Source organism: Battus philenor, unplaced genomic scaffold, assembly GCF_028537555.1.
Source record: "Battus philenor isolate CCGP_79_NKW_IND1 unplaced genomic scaffold, ilBatPhil1.0.hap1 SCAF_24, whole genome shotgun sequence".
In the NCBI taxonomy this organism is placed as follows: Eukaryota; Metazoa; Arthropoda; class Insecta; order Lepidoptera; family Papilionidae; genus Battus; species Battus philenor.
Window position 1 is genome coordinate 4,596,401 of NW_027181687.1, and position 20,706 is coordinate 4,617,106.

The following is a 20,706-nucleotide window of genomic DNA, read 5'->3' on the forward strand; positions in this document are numbered from 1 at the left end:
CGACCGTTACCCACGTTACACATGACTTTAACCGTGTCATCCTTCTACTTAGAGGGAAGCCTACGAACATCGCTACCAGCTCGTTGTCGCCACTCAAAAACCTTTTTGCATCAAAATCTACATACAGAGTCAAAAGTTAATTTGCAGAAAAAAAGTAATTTTGCCCTTTGCTGGGTGTAATGGAAAACCCATTTTGTGATAACATAATTTTATATAAATTGTACGATCTACTGGGAACTGAATCATCAATCCACAAAACAATAAAATCAATAAAAACCAGCTTTGGTTAACGAAAATCTCACTATAGTGTCATTTTGGCGCCTGTCAACAGGTCGAAATATTTATATGGGTTAGGTTTATTTTAGATAAATCAACTAAAAAAATAGAATTATGCTCTAGTATAAAAAACAGTAGATCTTATCAATCGTGTATCCTTCGGTATAATTTCAGGGTTTACATTGCGTCTGAGAATTTGCAAACAGATTCCTATATAAATGAGATATATTATATACTATCCATACAGAGTGATTGGTTGTAGCTCCAAAAGCTTTAAAGGGGTGAATTCAAAGCTGGTTGGCTGTGAATTACGGTATATGATACACCATGTTCAGTAAGAAAAGGACCAATATACCAGGGTGAATCAAAAAGTTCTTAAAAGTGCATATATATGAAATCTTTTTGGATCAAGTTCGATATTCAAAGTAAAGAGTGTCTATCACACTATATTTATGCAGACTGTCACTTGTTTTTGTCAGTTCGTTCGCATGTAATAAATTTTTTTATGCAACCAGTTGCTAAAAAGTCAAAATTATGGATAAAAGTGAGTTACGTGCGGTGATAAAATATCTCAGTTTGAAAAAAATGTCTACGAAGGATATTTTTTTGGACATTCAGCAGACATTAGGGGGTAATGCTGTACCCTATTCTACGGTTGCGTACTGGGTGGCTGAATTTAAAAGAGGTAGATCAAGCTGTAAAGATGACCCGCGTTCTGGGCGGCCTTCAACCTCCGTTACAGAAGAAAATGTCAAAAAGGTTGAGAATCTGGTTTTGGAAGACAAAAGAATGACTATGAAACATATAGCTGAGATCCTAAAGATATCTTTTGGTAGCGTTCTATCCATTTTAATTGATTCACTGGGGTTCAAAAAAGTGTCTGCAAGATGGATGCCACGAATGTTAACCGACGAAAACAAAAAGCGACGTTTGGAAATTTCCAAGCGTAATTTCGAAATGTTCCAGCGTGATTCGGATAATTTTTGCCGTCGTCTTGTCACCATGGATGAAATGTGGGTCCACCATTTTGATCTTGAAACTAAAAGACAAAGCATGTCTTGGAAACGACCATCCTCTCCATCCATTAAGAAATTTCGAGTTGCTCCTACCGCTGGCAAAGTTATGGCCTCTGTGTTCTGGGATAGTGAAGGAATCCTTTTTATTGATTACATGCCAAAAGGCTAGACGATTACTGGACCCTATTATGCAAATTTAATCCCGAAAGTGCGTGAAGCGATTAAAGAAAAACGTCGTGGAAAACTGTCGTTGGGCGTGTTGTTCCTTCAAGATAACGCTCCTGCTCATCGATCGGAAGTTGCGCTCAACGCAATCCGCTGTGCTGGCTTCAATCTCCTTGACCACCCACCATATTCTCCGGACTTAGCCCCAAGTGATCTTCACTTATTTCCAAAATTAAAAAAAGAAATTCGTGGAACAAAATTTCACGATAATGACGCGGTTATAGCTGCCGTAGAGGACTTTTTCGAGAGTAAAGAAAATAATTTTTTTTTTCACAAGGAATAAGGAAGTTAGAAACGCGTTATTCTAAATGCATTGCATTGGAGGGAGATTATGGAGAAAAATAAAATATTATTATTTAAATCTTTGCATTTTTTAATATTGATTCCAAAAATTTTTTGATTTACCCTCGTATAGCTACTTCCAAACATGCATGACACCATATTCAAATATCTATGGTTCCAGAAATCTTAAATAATGTAATGATGATATTGTAAGAAAAAAGTGTTTATAAAATTCGGATTTCGATGTATTAGAATTAGTTATTGTTTACAATTTGCCCCCGCAGAAATTTTATTGCCTGCAGTTACAGGCCTGGCGCATTTCTAAAGAAAAAAAATGTACCTTTTTTAAAATTACGAGTATATTTTTTTACCTATCACCAATTGCTCTGTATGTATTTGCAAGCTTTACGTTACAATTTATTAGATTCACTAGACGTCGTAAGAACAACTTACCAAGAATTTCCTTGGAGTTGACCCCTGATTTGCAAAGTTTGTAATCTAGCAGTGTAACTGCAAGAAATTTCAAGACGGACTCGTGCAATTGTCCCCGCGAAACTTTACCCGGATCGTGGACTCCTCGAAAAGACTGGCCGCAAGTCGTGGTGAATTTAGTGGTAAGTTGCTTCGTAATAAAACTCGGTCTTCCTGTTTAATCCGTAGTCTAAATCCTTTCTTATTTGTTGGCCCGTGTTCCAATAGTAAAGTGAATCTACTTTATTAATAAATATCAACTTGTAATAGTTTATCGTACAATCTCTCTTCGGTGTTAAATATTTTCTAATAACTTTTTCTTTTATTTTTAACTTAATGCATTTGTATTTTAATTTTTTTGGCTGATAGCTGTTTCTTCTTCTGGTGCCTGGTTATATGTTTAAGAAATAGGTATAAAAATATACTAAAACCCAAGTATTACTGATAATCATTTTAATAGCATTAGTGTTTCAGCTTTAGTATCAAAAAAATTAGTTAATTTTTGATTACAAAAATTGTAATTAAAAGGTATATAAAAACTAATTTAACTCAATAATGTAACATCTCTGCCGATTAATGATGAAGGATGTGTAATAAATGTAAACTCATAACGAAGAAGCAATTATTTTACCCACTTTTGTCTTTTTTAAAACTATTTTATGTTACTAGTTGCAACATGAAAAATATCTTAAGTTCAAATCGTGCTAACTAAAGATTAATAACCAAACAACCTATTCTCATCTAGTTTTTTCTAAAATTTGCCTGGAATATCTCTTGAAAGTTTATTCTATCACCTACCAGGTTTTCTCTCAAAATCAACGCTTTCTTTATTATTTTTAACATGATTACTATAATAAAGTAACCAAAATACTTCAATTTTCGTTTCTTTATAACGCCCATTTCCCAATGTAAATTAGTTTCTGCTTTCCATTTAATCTGTCATTATCTATGAAGTATATAAAGAAACAAGCAAATTTACTATTGATTTTCATTAGAAAAAAAAAAAGATTTTTTTTTGTTAACTCTTCGAGTACCAACAAAATAAACATTATGAATGGTCATAAGCGTGTCAGTAAACGTTGAATGTCCTGCTCGGCTGTTAATTAGCGTACGGTAATTCAAACTAAAATAAATAATTTGATAAATAATTATAGCGTAATGATGATATAGGAAGAAAAAGCGTTCAAAATTCGGATTACATTACATATTAAAATTAAATATTGTTATTTTAGTCATTGGCTTTTCGTAATACAATAAAAAAGATAAATTAATGTAATATATTGTTGCGTACTATGGGTTTCGACTCGAAATGAAACACCACTGGTTCACAAGGAGTCCTTTATTCACAAATCAAATGGTCACCCTACTTTAACACTAAGTATACTTTCGCTTAGTCGAAACTTCGCTTCCAAATCGCACAAGAAATCACTGTCCAAATAACTTACCAAATAGTCACTATGTATCACTGATCGTTGATCTTAATCTTTTAAATCAAAAAACAACAATGAACTGTCGTCATGCAGAGTACACTTATACTACAGACAAGGTTCTAATAAGTTCGAGATAGTACTGGGTTAGTATTTTCGAGAACCACACACAAAAATTCATAAACAACTTTAAGGTCAAGCGTGTTCACGGCACTTATTGATCCTAGGGTTCCGTGTTTATTGTTCTTACTATTATTATTATTTATTGTTTATGGTTCTGTAAATCTTGCTATATAAGAATATTGTATAGTGACTACTATATGTGTAAAAGCCTCAAGGCTTTTTGAAATGAGCCCATTAAAGCCTTTACATCTACAACCTTTGTATTGAAAAAAGTTACTTTAGTTATAAAATTATATTTTTTTCTTTTCGTATTTAATAATGTGCATTACAAAGTTTAACTTTCAATTATTACGCTCTTACAAAACATGTTCAATGCAATTCGTACAAGTTCCATTTCAATTATTTTGTTAGAAAGTTTCGACGACAGTACGGTAGTTCATTCAAGTATGTTCGTTCGTAGTTCAAGCTATGCGATAAACTTATCTCTAAGTAAAATTAAAAAAAAATTAGCCTCGTTGTTTCCAACCAACAATAACGGGAGTCTTGGAGTTAAGAGTAAATTCGTATCTTCTAGGCAAGCATGTGCTATCGTAGACCTTGTCATCGCTTAATATAAGGCGAAACAGAGGTCAAATGCTTCGGTTATAATAAAATAAAAAAGTTAACTGTACGTGAGGTTTAAAACTTGTGTCGTGTGTCTTTATAAATCTTTTAAACAATCATCTAATAACAGACATCAGACTAGTTCTATGTTCATGACAAAGAATAATAAAAATAAAAATTCCTTACAAGTAATAAATTATAAATGAATGAAAAAAAAAAACGAATACATATTTAATACCAAAATAAAAATCTATATAATCTTTTTGCTATTCACTGATTTTGTTTTACGTTTGAATTCACGACAAATTATGGATAATTTGTTTAATTTTTGTTAGAAAACACTTTATTCGTATTTCGGTGTTTAATTTAACAGAGATTTATACAAGCCAATCTTGCTACGGGATGTTTTAATATGTTTGTATTTGCCATACAACGAGAACCCTTTTTGAATTTATTGTTTTACGTTACTTTTATTATTTTTTGTTGGCATTTGTTAAACGCCTGTTTCGGGAGTTAATATCGTAACGATAAGACTGGCAATCGTAGATCGCAGATTCGATTCCTAGAATACAATATTATGTAATTAACACTTTGTGCATTCCATCCATAACTATATGGGATTGAATAAGAAAAGAACCAATATTTAGCAACTTCCGCACTAGTGCCAAACACAGAGTGCCTTTATCGGTGTAACGTAACTCCTGAAGATGCCCCGTGGAGGGGTGAAACACGTGTTGAGTGATTTGGCGTGATTTGTGTGACTATTACTGCATGTGCGGAAGTGGCTAAATATTGGTCCTTTTCTTACTTAGGATGGACTTCCGCAAGGTAACGCCTGATTCCATTAAATATATGGGATTGACACTACTTACTAACAAGTTTCCAGAGTATGTACAGCAGCGTTCTCTGCGTAACATAACACCACATTGCTATCACCAAGCCGCCTTCCAAGCCTGGGGTTATGGTATATCCTTCATAAACATCTTTGGGAGAGACCCAGGTCTTGCAGTGGGCGTCTTTAAGCACGACAACGAAGACATGACCTTAATAATTATGCTCAGAAAAATTTAATAATGAAATGAAATTTAATTCCAAATTATGATGTTTAGGTTACATGACCTTCAGCAATGATAAAGATAGACAGTAGACAATAGACAGATAGACAGTGGGCAGACCACATAGCACTCAGAACATATGGCTGCTGCAGTCGCAAGGTTTTGAAGACCAAAGACCGGCTGGCGTAGCGTTGGACGTCCAGCAGCAAGGTGAACATCCAGGTCGTTTATAGCTGGCCACATAAATCTCTAAGGCAGGCAGAATATATCCAATAGTAGACGCCTTCCGTTTGAAATGATAATGATAAAAAATTTTAATCAGATAAAATTACAATAATCTAATACTGTTTTTCTGTATCACATGTCATAGATTGTACTATACCACATTTCTCGCTAAGACATAAACTTCATAAAATGTCTTTCGAAATTAATGTTTTCTAAGAATATTTTCGGATAATAAATAATTAAATAGGTGACATTTATAACGCTTAATACTTTAATACTGCTCTTAAAGTTTATGTCCATAAAATCTTTCGTGGGACTAAAGATAGCTGGAACTTTATAACCTTGTTATGTCTGAAAATGTCTTTAACAAATTCACTAGAAAATATTGAATTTATGTATGAAGTAACTTTTGTACATATATAGAAAATTGTATTAATATTTTTTTTTTCACTTTCGCCTTGAATTTGTAAAGCTCTACTGCGTTAAACATTAAGTGTCATTATTTAAATATGTACAGGAGGCTCTAATTTTCAACTCATGTCGTTTCTCATGTTTACAGACTATTGAAGTTAACAAGAGTTAACTTGGAATAAAATGAAAGAACAATCAACATTCCTATATTAAGTAAAACATAATCATAATATCCTGTATCAATTCAGACGTTCCACATCTTCTGCTGAAGGCCTTTCCTATAAATTCTATCAGAACCAGTAGTAAACGACATACATTCGACTTCCTGAATAAGGTCCTCTGAAAGATATAAAACCCATTTTATCAGGTTGGTTATTAAATAATGGTACGTCACGTTGGCCCCCGTCGGGGGTCGGCGGTAAGGCATGTTCCATGTCCTCGCCGAGTTCTCCTGGCTTTGCAACACTCATATTACAGTCACAATACTACACACCTACAAAGGTATAGTCCCTCTTCAAGCAAACGTCATCATTTTAACTGTTTCCGTGAGCATAATTTCAAGGAAGCTGTACAAAGCCAAAATGGTCTTATAAGTGTCTCATTGAATTATTAATTATTCGAATTAATAATATAGGTTCAATGGAAGCAAGATAAGTAATATTATGAAAAATTTAAAATTTGTATATAAATTATTTATACCAAAATTAGGAAACAAAATTCTGGTAAACAATTTTAACCGTAAATATTTAAAGGAATGATTTTATCTGACCTTTTCGTTTCCTCGAAAAGTTAAATTTAGACTTTTCTAAAGAACGTCAATTTTGTCTTAACGGCTACTAAATAAATTTCCAAATCGCTATTATCTCACTTTCTCATTACACCCACCGATTTCAATTTCCGGCCGATATTTTACTTCCGTTTTATTTGAAAACCAATTCACTCGGCTTTTTTGTAGGCGTATATGTAAATTGATTTAACTTTAAAAATAAAAAAAGACTATCAGCTAAATGAACATGGTCTGTTCTATCAAATAACAAGGGTATCTTATTTTCTCGCTTTGACTTATATATTGTTTTACCAAAAGTGTTTTAATTCAAATAAGAATAACAAAAACTTGATTTTCCAACAGCAATATAGGTTGATTCGTAATTTGAATAAGGCTTTTTAAAAGTTGTACACCAATTTCCAATCACCCTACACAAAGGAATCACTGTGAAATATTGCACATTAATTTATTTTTTTTATTTCCAATCGCCTGTGTGAAGTAATAAAGTTCATGAAAATTTTTTATTGAAAAGTTTATAAGTACTGATAATAAACAAAGATTGTTTTTAATATGCATTATTCCGAATTTTGAAAACGCTTTTTCGTACTATTTTATCTTTATATTATTTATAATATCTGAAAGTTTCGATTTTTGTGTAGGATATAACTTAATTATTTAACAGTAACTGAGATAAACATTCATCTCTTTAAAAAGTACATACCTATTACAAATCGCACTGTATAAATCGCAAAGGTAGCTATTATACTAAAATCATTTATTTTTAGAGTGTGTACCATAATTAATTTAAAAAAAAAAAGTTATACATCTGCCTTTTTATTTAATATGTTTATATATAATTAATTGGAAATTAATTAACAATCGTTATGGATAAATTGAAATATATTTACGGCTACTAACATTACTGTTAATTGTATTTTAATAATTGCATTAAAAATAAAATATTCATGTCTTAGTTTTAGGAAAAGTTCCAATCGGAAAACTTCTTTATTATTACCAGCGAATCATATAAAAGAATATAGTCTCAATTACGTGTTGTTGAAACATCACTCCATAACATAAATGTGACTGTGATTGTACAATTCAGTACAAAACCCGGCGATAAATTTTGCACATCGACCTTGGGAAAGACAGCGTTAGCATTATCTCTGTCGCACAAAACACAACGACAAACAAAGCGTCACATAGGCAGTGTGGAACAGAGATAGAGCTCTACGAAGCCGAAATTACCCGGCTGTCTCTTTCCAAAGGTCGATGTGCAATAATTATCGCCGGGTACCGTAAATATTAGTGTATATTATAAACTAATATAGTGGAATTTAAAACGTGCTTTATCGTAAGAACACGAATATAATTTACGATATGTTTACCAAACGTAATAGCTCTCTGTAAACTTTGCGTCCTTAATAAATTGTTGCGTCGTTAAAAAATTTCCTCGATGAATTCGCTCGACTTTTTCCTCTCCATTTAAAGATTACTTTTTACTTACGTCTCTAACATATATTTTTGATGTACTAAGCAAGTTCATGTTATAAATGATTAATCTAATACTAATTTTCCTAAATGACTTTGTGCTGTTAAAATTTATTGGTCTGGCATCAAATAGGAAAACAAATTATCTTCGGTATCATTATTACAACAGAATATCAACTGCTGAATTTTCAACGCTTATACTCCCATAGATTTGTTATTTTCTTTGCAATTTTTTCAATAGTTTTTGTTTATTATAGTGTTATATTTATAATATGTATTATACCATATTAATTATATGAACAGATGTTATATTCATATGTATGTATGTTTTACACACATTATCTACCTATTATTTACACTTCTACCTTTTTCATACTTTAGTCTGTAAGAGATTGCCTTAGTGTGAGAAGACCTCCCATTATACTCTATTGTTTATTATCATGAAACTATTTAAATATATCCTAGCGAGTACAATAAAGAATACTAAATATTATAAAAAAATAGTTCGTCTTCATTAAAAACCTTAATCCATATATGAAAAAATTCAATGAAACGGTTCTCAAATGTTACGTTTAGCAATACACTTTTATTATTTACCAAAAATATCTGTTCAAAGGTTTTTATTAAGTCTTATATTTACCGCTTATTTTCTTATTTACACTATCACAAAGACATTTTTAGAGTACAGTCTATAGTCTTATTAGCCTGACAGCGAATAGCGTGTAAATATTTGGAGACTGTGAATATAATTATAATAAAGAAATTAATAATTACAAATTCCACGTGATCCGCGAGAATCGAGAAGGCATTTCTCATTAGTTACGTAATTACATATATCCATTTTTATTATCATTTTGCTTAACTATGTAAAAAATTTATAAGCCCTTCGAAAAAATTTCGAGTCTTTTTCGGAGCGTGTGAGTACTATATCGTTTTATGTTTAGTTTACACGATTCTATTCGGATTTTGAATTCCAGTGCCATTTGTACGTAACCGGCGAACCGAATTGCGGTGTGTTTTTTATATAACATTTCCGTTGTGAAATTTTGCAGTCATATTTTATAAGTTGAATGTTTTTTTATACATTTACATTTATGGTATATGTATTATGCATTAAATACATGCTCGTATTTATTGTATAGAAAATTTTTTATATACATTATTTCTATAATTTAAAAAACAGGGATTAAAAATATATACGTATACATGAGTCTTGTTGACAAATTATTGGGCCAATCTCTGTGATAGCAAAAATTATATATATGATTAGTTATGTAAAATACTATGAAATTATTTATGTTTTTCACTATATCACTGTTCAATCGATAAAGGTTTTTGGCGTTCTATAATTTTAATGGACTATATGCCTTATAGACTTTCTCTACTAGATGAATATTATAACATTATATAATAAGCAATGGTAGCAGTGATAGAGGACTGAGACGTTGCCAACGCAGGTCGCGGTTACGATTCGTGAAATACATTCTAATATAATTCACACTTTGTGCATTTGTGGATGGTAAGAAACATCCTCTGAGTACCATAAAACTACACTGCGATCGCCCCCACATGCCAAGCGTAGCATGGATTATCCCTTATATCTTTGGGAGATACCTACGCCTTGCAGTGACCGTCTATGGGCTAAAGCGACGAAGACGACTAGATACATGGAAATCAAGAGTATATTATCTGTTTTATTAGAAAATATCTATCTAATTAAGAAGGTAAAGGTAAAATAATTATGATAAATACGCCAATCATGATATTATCATCATAATTTTAACTTTAAGATGTCCACTGTTGAACATAGACCTATCCATAGGTATCCAATAGGACTGCTTCGAAGCGGTCTACTGCGGGGTGAACATTCTGCGCTTCCTGGTCCGTGGTCTCCACGCCAGAACCTTAAGGCTCCAGTAACCACCTGTTCTCTTCGATAAGCAGCTGCTCACTGTTACTTTAACTTACCACTACTGGGTCATATGCCCATCTTTGTTCAAAGCTAGAATTCTCTAACATAGCTCTGCATGGCTCCAATTAAGTTGTAATGATGGTTATTATCTCTGACATTAAACACAAGTTGTTTCATAATAGCCGAGCATAAATTTTGTGAATAATTATTACCTCTAGAGTGATTAGATATTAATAATCATATATAAATATAGTGTCCATTACCGTGGCAAATGTAATTCTAATTCCTACGTATTCTTATTTAAATTTATAATTTTTCTCAAGTGTGAAATTTTTTTCGAAAAATGTCTGTGTTAGTCAATCCTAGTAACGAAACCGAGTCTGTATATGACAACGAACAAAAAAGAAGTACTTCGTTGATATACAATTAAATATAAGGAGATTTATAGCTCAATTATTAAGAAAAACTCTGAAATTACAAAGAGTCTATTTGCTTATAGATACGAAAAATAACAAAAGTCACAATCAGTATGAAATAAGCTTGTTTACAATAATTATTTCAGCCAGTTATCATTTTTTAGGTGTCGTAATATTACAAATATAATAAAGCGATTGAAATCGAATCGAATAAAAAAGGTTTCTGTTGTGTTATAACTAAATTAGAAGGTTAATATTATGTTTGGTTTAATATCAACGTCGGCAAACTGTCACTATTTTCCAATCAAACCCGTCGTACAGCGACACCTCTAGTTTGGGCTCCGAAAAGTTTTATTAGCTGTCAAGTGACGTACCCCAGCTCCGAGTGGCAGATAATGGATTAGAAATTGAAACACTCCGTGACAGCTGTGCCTATCCAAATGCGTGGAATAATTTGAATTTAGAATTCCAACGCGCTTCCGTTGCACAGGAATATCTTTTTAATAAAACGCCTGGCCACACAGTGATAATTTTAACCGCTCAAATCGAAATCATCCTTCTCTTAAAATTATTTATTTTATTGCAATGAAAAAAATTATTTGATGAAACGGCAAATCCATTCTTACGAAGTGATACATTATATATCCTATGTATTCAACGCCGGAATTTTCTCATATAAAAACATTAAGCAAAACTGATACTCAACTACTTAGAGGTCTAATATGATAAGTAAAGAATAATTTGTTATAGACGTTACAGCTTTAAATGGAGGAACATATAACTTATTTGCTGTCAATTAACGTATGGTACACCTTGTCCAAAAATCAATTATTTTAGAAATAATTAATAACGTAATAATAATACAGTAAGGAAAAGCGTCTTCATAGTTCAGATTACTACATATTAAAATTAATTATTTCTTATTATCTGTTCCTACAGGTTATACAGCCAGAAGTAACAGACATGTTGCATTTCAAAACAACAAAAATATGTCAAATATTTTCGAGTAATCACTTTGTAGTTGATGGAGGTAGGTATAAATAAACTTTTTGCTTTTTTTCTTATATTGAGTTACAATTTAAAACTTGTATCTATCACCAAATCATATATGAGACCTTAAAAACGTAATATATATCATGTTTAGTTGGTACTTCAGAACAGCTATTTACAATGAACATACGTAAGATTCAATTAAATCGTGTAGTTGGTTCTAATACATTAACTTAATCGGGGGACAATTACAGAAAAAATCTGTGTATTTTATTCATAACATATATAATAACAATACAGAAGTCAGGCACCTATCATTAAGCTCCTAGTAAACAATGAATCACGTCAATGTACGCTCCTGCATCTGTTTGCCCGCTGACACAGCGCGCATGCGCGCCAATCCCCTTGCGATCGCCGCGCTCGCGCCGGCTCGCTTTATTGGTGGTGCCAACAGAACAGTCGGTTCAACATCACGGCGTGGAACATACGCTACTAAAAATCCATCGTTTCCATAGTGATCTTATCATATCCCGTAAATTCCTACAGACATCCTTTAGATGGATTGGTAAAAAGTTGCATTTTTAGAAGAATTTCAACTTATACGTAGAAATAATAATTAATGTATGTATTTGTGAAACTATCTGAAAGTATAACAGACAAGAAAAAAGCTAAATACAAATATAAGTCTGTCAAATTATTCCCAAGTTTCCGAAGCGGAGACTACAAACCAGCAAGCGCAGCGTGATGTCTACCCATAAGATGGACTGACGACTGACAGCTGACTGTTGTTGTTGAACGTCTTATGTAAAACTTTGGTTATACTTTTTTAATTTGTTTTTCTGTGAATTGAAATCAACGAATCTTAATTTTCGTATCGAAGATTATTTGTTTAAATATAAACATTGTTTTTTTAACTCATAACTAATTGCTCAAAATAGAATGGATACAGTAAGCATAATTTTTTAATGTATGATATTATAGTCAGAAATCAAAATTCGTTTTTAAATGGGATGATAAGATAAGACCGTATCAAAATGTACCCTTTTCAAATTTTAAATTGAAAAAGTATTTTCAAATTTCATTCTATCAAAGTAACGAATGGCAGAATTTATAAGGATCATCGAAATTAAATTCAGGTATAAAATTCTCATACGACTTTTGCTCGATTCAAATTTGGAACATTTTCAGTGCCGACCTGGCGCCTAAAATATTTAATTTTAAAATACTTCGTGATGTGGGAAAGATTACAATAGACACCTAACTTTTTGCTTTTAATTGAGTAAATTGAACACATTTATAAACATCTGCTTAGGATTTTTTCATATTCATGACTCTTTGTAAAAGGGATATAACATATTTAAACTATGTTACCATATTTAGATACATGCTTATATTTAATTATTAAGTCATACTTACACAGAGCCTTGTAATGAGTTTCAAGGTCACCAAGCGACCAATCTATAGAGCTATGCTTGTTATTTCGATGCGATATCGAATCAAAAATGAGAAGATTCATAGAAGAGCTAAGATGACTAATGTAGCTCGAAGAACATGGGGCACAAGGGCACATCGCGCGTTCAACCGACAACTGTTGGAAGGTTCTAGAACGGCAACCATAAGCCGATAGATGAGAAGTGGATAGGGTCCCATTAGATGGACGATGGAAGTTAATGTCGCAGATTATTTCACTTTTTTTTTTCACTGGATTCAAGCCTGGTTTGTTCTTGTAGCATCAAATCTTCCTTAATATGTTAAATTAAAAAAGAAAAAGGAAAAGTTATTAACTATTTTCCGAATATGTATCAATAACAATAACTTAACTTGATACTAAAATAGATATAATATTTTCATAACTACCACCCATTTAAATATGATTAATAACAGTGTTCGTTAAATTTAAATTTAGAAAAGAGAATTTTTAATTTTTTTTTCGTACGCAAGCTTTGTAACAAGATACATGCTTAAAATTTAATTTACACGTTCAGATCTTAATTTTGTGTAAAGATGCTAATTACGACAATAAACAATACGCGTGTAAACAGGCTGGTAAGAAATTTAATTCCATTTTGATGACCAATAAAAAAATTAATGGATTGGAAAAAGCAAGCGAAATTCGACTCTCGAGGAAGTTTATTAACTGTCAAGAGACAGCGCCTGGCGTGAAACGCCAGTGCCGCTTTTAGTGTGGCATCATAAAATACAAAGGCGCTAAATAATTTGAATTTTAAATTTTTGAATACATCCCTGTGTTGTTGTAATTTTCATTTGTATAATAACAAACGGAGGTTACGAAGCAACGAAGTCTTCATAATTAAAACATTTAAATGTTTAATGATACATTCCATTATACCAACGTCGGCCTAGTAAATATAACGGAATTTAAACAAAAAATACTTTTTTTTAAACAGTTGCTTTATATCATTAGATTCTAGGTCGCCAAGTACACAAGACATAATGTTCCAGATAATTTCGTTTAAATCGTGTAAAAATTCATAGGGTTATATCGTTCAAAACTTTCGTTTTTTTAAACTGTGTGAGGACTTTGTGTCTTCGATTTTTAAACAGATGTTCAATCTTTAAATTTACGTGATATATAATAAGTTGGGTTAGAGGAGCAAAAGATTAAAAGATGTTAATGTATAGCGAATGTGTCGTCGTTTTATTATACCAGAGGTACTCTCAAAAACATTACAATATTATTTTTAAATGGTTAATTAATAATTTGTCTTTATGTCAATTTAAGTAATTGAATGTGACGGTTATATATCTACCTAAGGACTTAAAGATATTAAATTCACATTTACAAATAAAAATTAAAATTTTTTGGCCTAAATAAAACACGAGAAAGGAGTTTTATCATACCGCAGCGGAATTCCGGCAACGCCTAGCTGATTTAGTATGCAAACACTCCGCAACTACCTATGGTAATGTGTGAAATGAAAATTTTGAATCTACCCTCGCACATTAAGTTTCCGTCGCAGAATTCTATTATTTAATCTGTGGCCATTTCAAAATGGGATAATTTAACGCTAGTCTGTAATATAATATTGTTACTTGCCTGTATATACTTAGTCCGGCCATAAATATCGTTACGATAAAAAATGTTGATCTTTAAAATAGGATATTGCGCAGAATTTGTTATTTATTTGTACCTATGTAATACCTTTGTCACATAAATATTTACATAGATATGCATTTCTAAGTATTTTTGTATATACGTATGGTGTATAGTAGTGCATGTATTTATATGCATATTTATGTGTACATATGTATGTGTATAGAGTAATGTATGTATGTACACCCCGGACTGCCCTCTTCTTCATGTCTCTGATCTCCATCCAAAAATTGTCTAATCGCTTCAAGCGATGAGACCGCCTCTTGTACCTCTCTATGAATTGTATCTTTTTTATCATAGTTGTTATCTATGGTGTACAAAAAATTGAATATTAATAAAAAACGTAACATTACACCAACAAATCATTTTTTTTAGCAATTTATGGATTCTTTTACAAAAAAAAAAATACGTACGACCTCATGGCCCATTCTTTCCATCAAAAATACACCGCATTAATATGCGATATCTGATCCATGTACGTCATTAATTTTTAAGCAGTGACTGTATTGAAATTGCTACGATAGACCTTTGTTGTATTCATTTAACGAATTTCGGATTTTCCTTTGTGAAGAGACAATTTGGACAGCCAAACAAAGCGATGGACGAAGTTACTGTGAATCCATAGAATGCTGAGAAGAGAACTTACATGAAAATAGAACGATAACTAAAACAAAATAATATAAAACCAAGTTAATGACTAGTTAATTTGAAATAAATTTGAATTTGGAATTTAATACTAAAACCCTTCGAGTTCAAATTTACCTTAACAAATTGGTAGGTATAAACCAATTAAATAAAAAAAACTAACATTTTCGAACTTTTCTTTATATTTATGTCGTGAATAATTTTAAACAATTTTTTAGCTTTAATAATTTACTTTGACAGTTAAAATAGTATATTAATGTTATTTAAATAAATCCACTACTAAGCGGAGCAGTGGTAGCATAGCTATAAAGAACCGAGCCTTGCAGTCGGTCGCGGGTTCAATTCCAGGATACAGTTTTTTTACATAATTTTCTACTTGAACATTACTTACACAGGATTGATATTTCTCACAGACAAGATACCACACTGCCATCATCAACCCACCAGCCTCGCGTGGCAATTATGGTATATACTCCCTTTGGTATAGAGACCTATGTCTTGGGTGTTTATGGGTTGAAATGACAACGAAGTCTAGAAAGATTTATTAGACATAAGTGTTACACTCATGCAGCTATTAGAAATTAGACATAGCGTATGGTAAGGAATGATTATTGTCTCATTAAAAATAATAAAAACGTTTCTGATAAAATGGCACTTTTAAAATTATTTTAATTTTCTATAATAACAATAATTTTGCCTTACTTATTTACCGACCGCTCATTTACCCTTAAAAACTTACAATTTAAATAATGAATTCTTCTTTTAAGAATTAACAAACATTTCTGGGGTATGTTATATAAGTAGCGGCCGACGTTTCATCTTACTTCAAATTTGAATAAAACCCTCGTTTAACTTGGAACAGTGATGGTCAACAAAATTTTTGTTATCGATACAATTATTTATATAAAAATTTCAATTAAAACCTTATTTTCAAATTTTATTTATGATTATTATATCAATGGTCCTATCGTCTATACCGGAAATAGGTTTCCCTCATTGATTTGAAATAGGAACGATTAAGAAGTCAATAGAAACGATCTTTATCCAGTCTCTTCGACCAACCTTAACAAGATCGTGTGTTCTTCGCTTCTTGAATACGGACCGGTGATCTCCACACGAGAACCTGCAGGTCTCAGCGGCCTTCTGTTCGCGCGCTATGTAGTCTGCCAACTGCTACTTAAATTTTATATTAAAAACAAATTGATTATAAGAAATACAAAGAGCAAGCAAGCTTACCCGGAGAGTTAAATGTCTGTAAATTCGCTAAGTTCTAGTGCCAGCATTTTTTTAGTTTGTACTCGAATACTAGATGGCGCTTTTTCACATTGTTGGCTTAGTTTATAAACAATTAAAAAAATATCTGCCTTATTCTAAATAGCCATGAGTATTTTTTATTTATATAGTTTTACTTGGATATCGAAAAAAAAAAATAATTTTCAAAATGATTTTAATTAAAATGTAAAGAGTAGTGTACAGATTAGGAACGGAAATTATGTATCTTTACATTTTTGTTCACAATTGTGTATACCTAATGTAATGAATTATTTTTATCCATAGTTTATAGATGGACAATATTATTAGACATTTAAATATAAAAATAAAAAAATATATGCATTTAATAAAATAAAATTTGACTGTCTGGTTGTAATATTAAAATAACCACATTCTACCGCATGTAAATATGTATATGATTCGTATTTCAAAGTTATATTTTTTTTATTTTTGTCTCTCTGTCTGCTTATTGGTTCCGGCTAATCTCTTAAATTTTTTGACCGATTTTCACAGGTCGTATACTGTCAGGTAGCTAATGTATTAAAGAATAAATAAGGCGTATTGTTGAAAAAATCTTTCTAATGTATTATAATTAAAATAAAATTGAAAAACCAAAACTTGATAAACTATAATTCTTTTGTTAAATTTCACACGGTAGTAGCCACTGGCATAGCTAGTTAGTAAATATACAATTAAAATATTTCATAACCTAAAAAGAAAATTATAAGTGTAACTAAACATAATTTCTACTTTAAAATAAATTTGATTAAGACAATGCAGTATAAAAAGATAACGGCGTTCTGATGTGAAAAATATTTTTTGTCTCGCGTTAAATTACATTGCGAGGAAAATATTGTGCGTGTTAGAGTACAGGCGGCCGAAAATCCAATCGTCTTTATAGGGTTTCCTATCATCGGGGACTGGCAAAAACTCATAGCTCATATCAACGTCGCGTCCAAATGAAGTTCTTATACAAATTTGAATAGAAGCGTCTTTCAGAATATTCGCAATAGTACAGTAAAAATATTCTATCGACATCTCTTGAAAATGTTCAAGATAAAAAAAAATTACATAGACTAACTAAAATAATAAAGTATTTATTATTATAATTATTTTTTTGGAACGATAAAAAATAAACATAATTTCACATGACTATAATCGTCACTTTTCTATTGCATCTTTGACTATAGAAGATCAAGCTGTACCTTAAATTTGGTTCAATTTAAGCGAATATAATAATGTAATTAAGTGAAAATCGAGATTGAATCACAAAAGAGATCTGCAGAAGGTGCCACGGACCACGTGCAGCGGATCACATCACTCGTGCGACTCAGCTACTAGCCAGTAGACCCGGTATAGGCAGAACCGCCGACCTCCCAAAGGTGGACTGTCGAAATGTATTTACAGTGACAGGAAATCGCTGGATACTACAACCACAAGACCGTTCATTGAGGCAATCCTCGAAGTTAGCCTTGCAGTGGGCATCTAACAGATTCAATGATGATGATGTTAAATAAATAATCTTTAGATAAAGCTATTGTTGTAAATTTTAATGTATTATTCAGAGCTTTTATCTGTTGCAAAATGACTTGTCTTGTCTTATTTTTCTCTGCGGGTTTGTTTTCGCAACCAAGCGGCACTGTACTATTTTTTGTCGGGAATAATAATGCTCAACGCAACGAAATAACATCATAAATTTATAGTGAATTTACATGCGTTAGAGGTAGGTTAATATATGACAATATAATTTTTTTATAACCTGCTGAAGGATTTACGCCAGTCTAAAGCGGACATCATTGAGATCACTTTAAATTTGGTTAGTTAGTGACGAGAGTCTAATCGGTAAAGGTGAAAGCTAATACATCGTTAGGAGAGCTCCTTAAACCTGTTAGACTTGCCAGCTCGAGTAAGTGTCCCTCTCACTTAAATACTAAGGACCCGGCAACCGTACGATAAACCCGTGGAATAAAGAAGTCATGTTTGAATAAAGAGGTTGACTATCATTTATAAGTTAAGTATATGCATTAACTAAATTAATAGTTTATTGAAATTTCTTGAAATATGCTCAATATTTATTTATTCAAACATTTCTTTTACAATCTATGTATAACCGCAAAAAAAATGCCGTGGGAATTTTCTACCAGCTAACCATTTGGGTGGTGCAAAGATAAATTAATGAAAATAGGTTTGCCTATATAAATATCGTAAAAGTGGAAAAATATTTAAATGAGTAGTAGATCAAAAAAGTAGATTAAAAACACCCCGTATTAATATACTAATGGCTACTAGTATTATAATATATAAATATAATTAAAAACGTATTTATATACACTATTTATAGTTAAGCAAAAGCTTTCGAAACTTCGCTTTTAATGTGCAACGATTCCTGATCATTAAGATAGATTGTATTGCAAAGGAGGAGTGAGTTATGTCGGTACTATGACAGAGATATTTCAGTAAACGATTTCTCGAGTATCTAAGTGTTTTTTGTGTATACTGACTGCGAACGAAAACTTTAAATGGTAAGTATAGTCAATACCGGAGCGTCCCATAAATCTAAAATATAAAGACTTGTCGTTGAGTAAAACTAATCTGAAGAAGTTTTTGATCCAATAATTTTATATTCGGTATTGGATTATCTTTTCCGCGAAAACAAAAAGTTGATAACAGTATCGAGATTATGTTTGACCTTTTCGTTGTTTATACTTCGTCAAAGATTTAGAGAATCCATCTATGAATATTTTGCAAATTTATAACTTCACTTGGTTTAAAAATTAAATAACTTACTTTTCAAGATCTTAAGTAACATTACAATATTTTTATCTTAGGCAAGGTTGAATCATTTTTTAAGTAGAATTAATGAATTTGATATTTACTTCTGACGTGGCCGCTGGAGTTTCTGGAGGTTGTACGTGGACACCACACCTTGTTAAGGTGGACGGAATACGGTGAAAGCAGGTCGACTCTTATCGGTTCTATTGGAGATCTATGGTGGAGGCCCATGTCCAGCAGTATGTCCTTTGGTTGAATTTACGATGAAAGCCAATTTTAATTTTAATATAACAATAGAAAGCCTGCAGAAATAAATATTTCTAATATGAAAATGTGAATTCAAAACGAACATTTCGTTCAGAAAATCCTTACACAAATCTATTTCATATTCTATCAAAGCTTGCTACGTATGGTTCTCGAAAATCATGGTAAGGGATTTTCCCGGAGCCATAATCTAGGAAAGTTACTTTGTAGACATTTTCAATCAGCGTGCCAGACAAAGTTTGCAGGGGTTACAGAAAATTATTAAATGTATATTAACTTTTGATATTAATTTTGCTCCATCTTTTTTGGGTCGTTTGTTTTAAAATTGAGGACTTTGACCACTTTGAGGGATCAGTTTGCGTGATCGGGTTATATTTATTGAGCTTAAAATAATTTCAAAAAAATATGTGAAGAGTTTATTGACTTTTATTACATCTTCAAAAACGGTGATGACTTAAAAAAAACTTATGAAATTCGGACGTGTGGACAGACGGCGACAGCGAAGCCGCAGCATCATGAGCTGGTCCAATAGGATCCAAACTACTCTCGACAATATACATCACCAAAAACCAGCATATATGACGTAACATAGTGTACGACAAACTATCTACTAATAAGAGACAAGATATTCAGTGTGAGAAACGTCGCAGGGTAAAGGATAAAACGCCATGCAAGGAGTAATGCCCAAAGAATTTCTCAAGAACTCTCATTTTATAAAATCTATGTCAAGTTGTGATTTATCAAGTTGTAATTACATTGAGGCTCTTTAGAGTGTGAATAAACAGCACACAACAAAAGATATATGGCGTAAATATGGTGACAACCAGCGCAGTATGGTTGTACAATCTTTACCAAAGCGTGTTGGGCTGATTTTTTTTTGTGTTTATTATATCCAAAATAGAAAAAATTGTAACTGTTGTAGTTTTATAATAAGTCTATAAATTGGTTT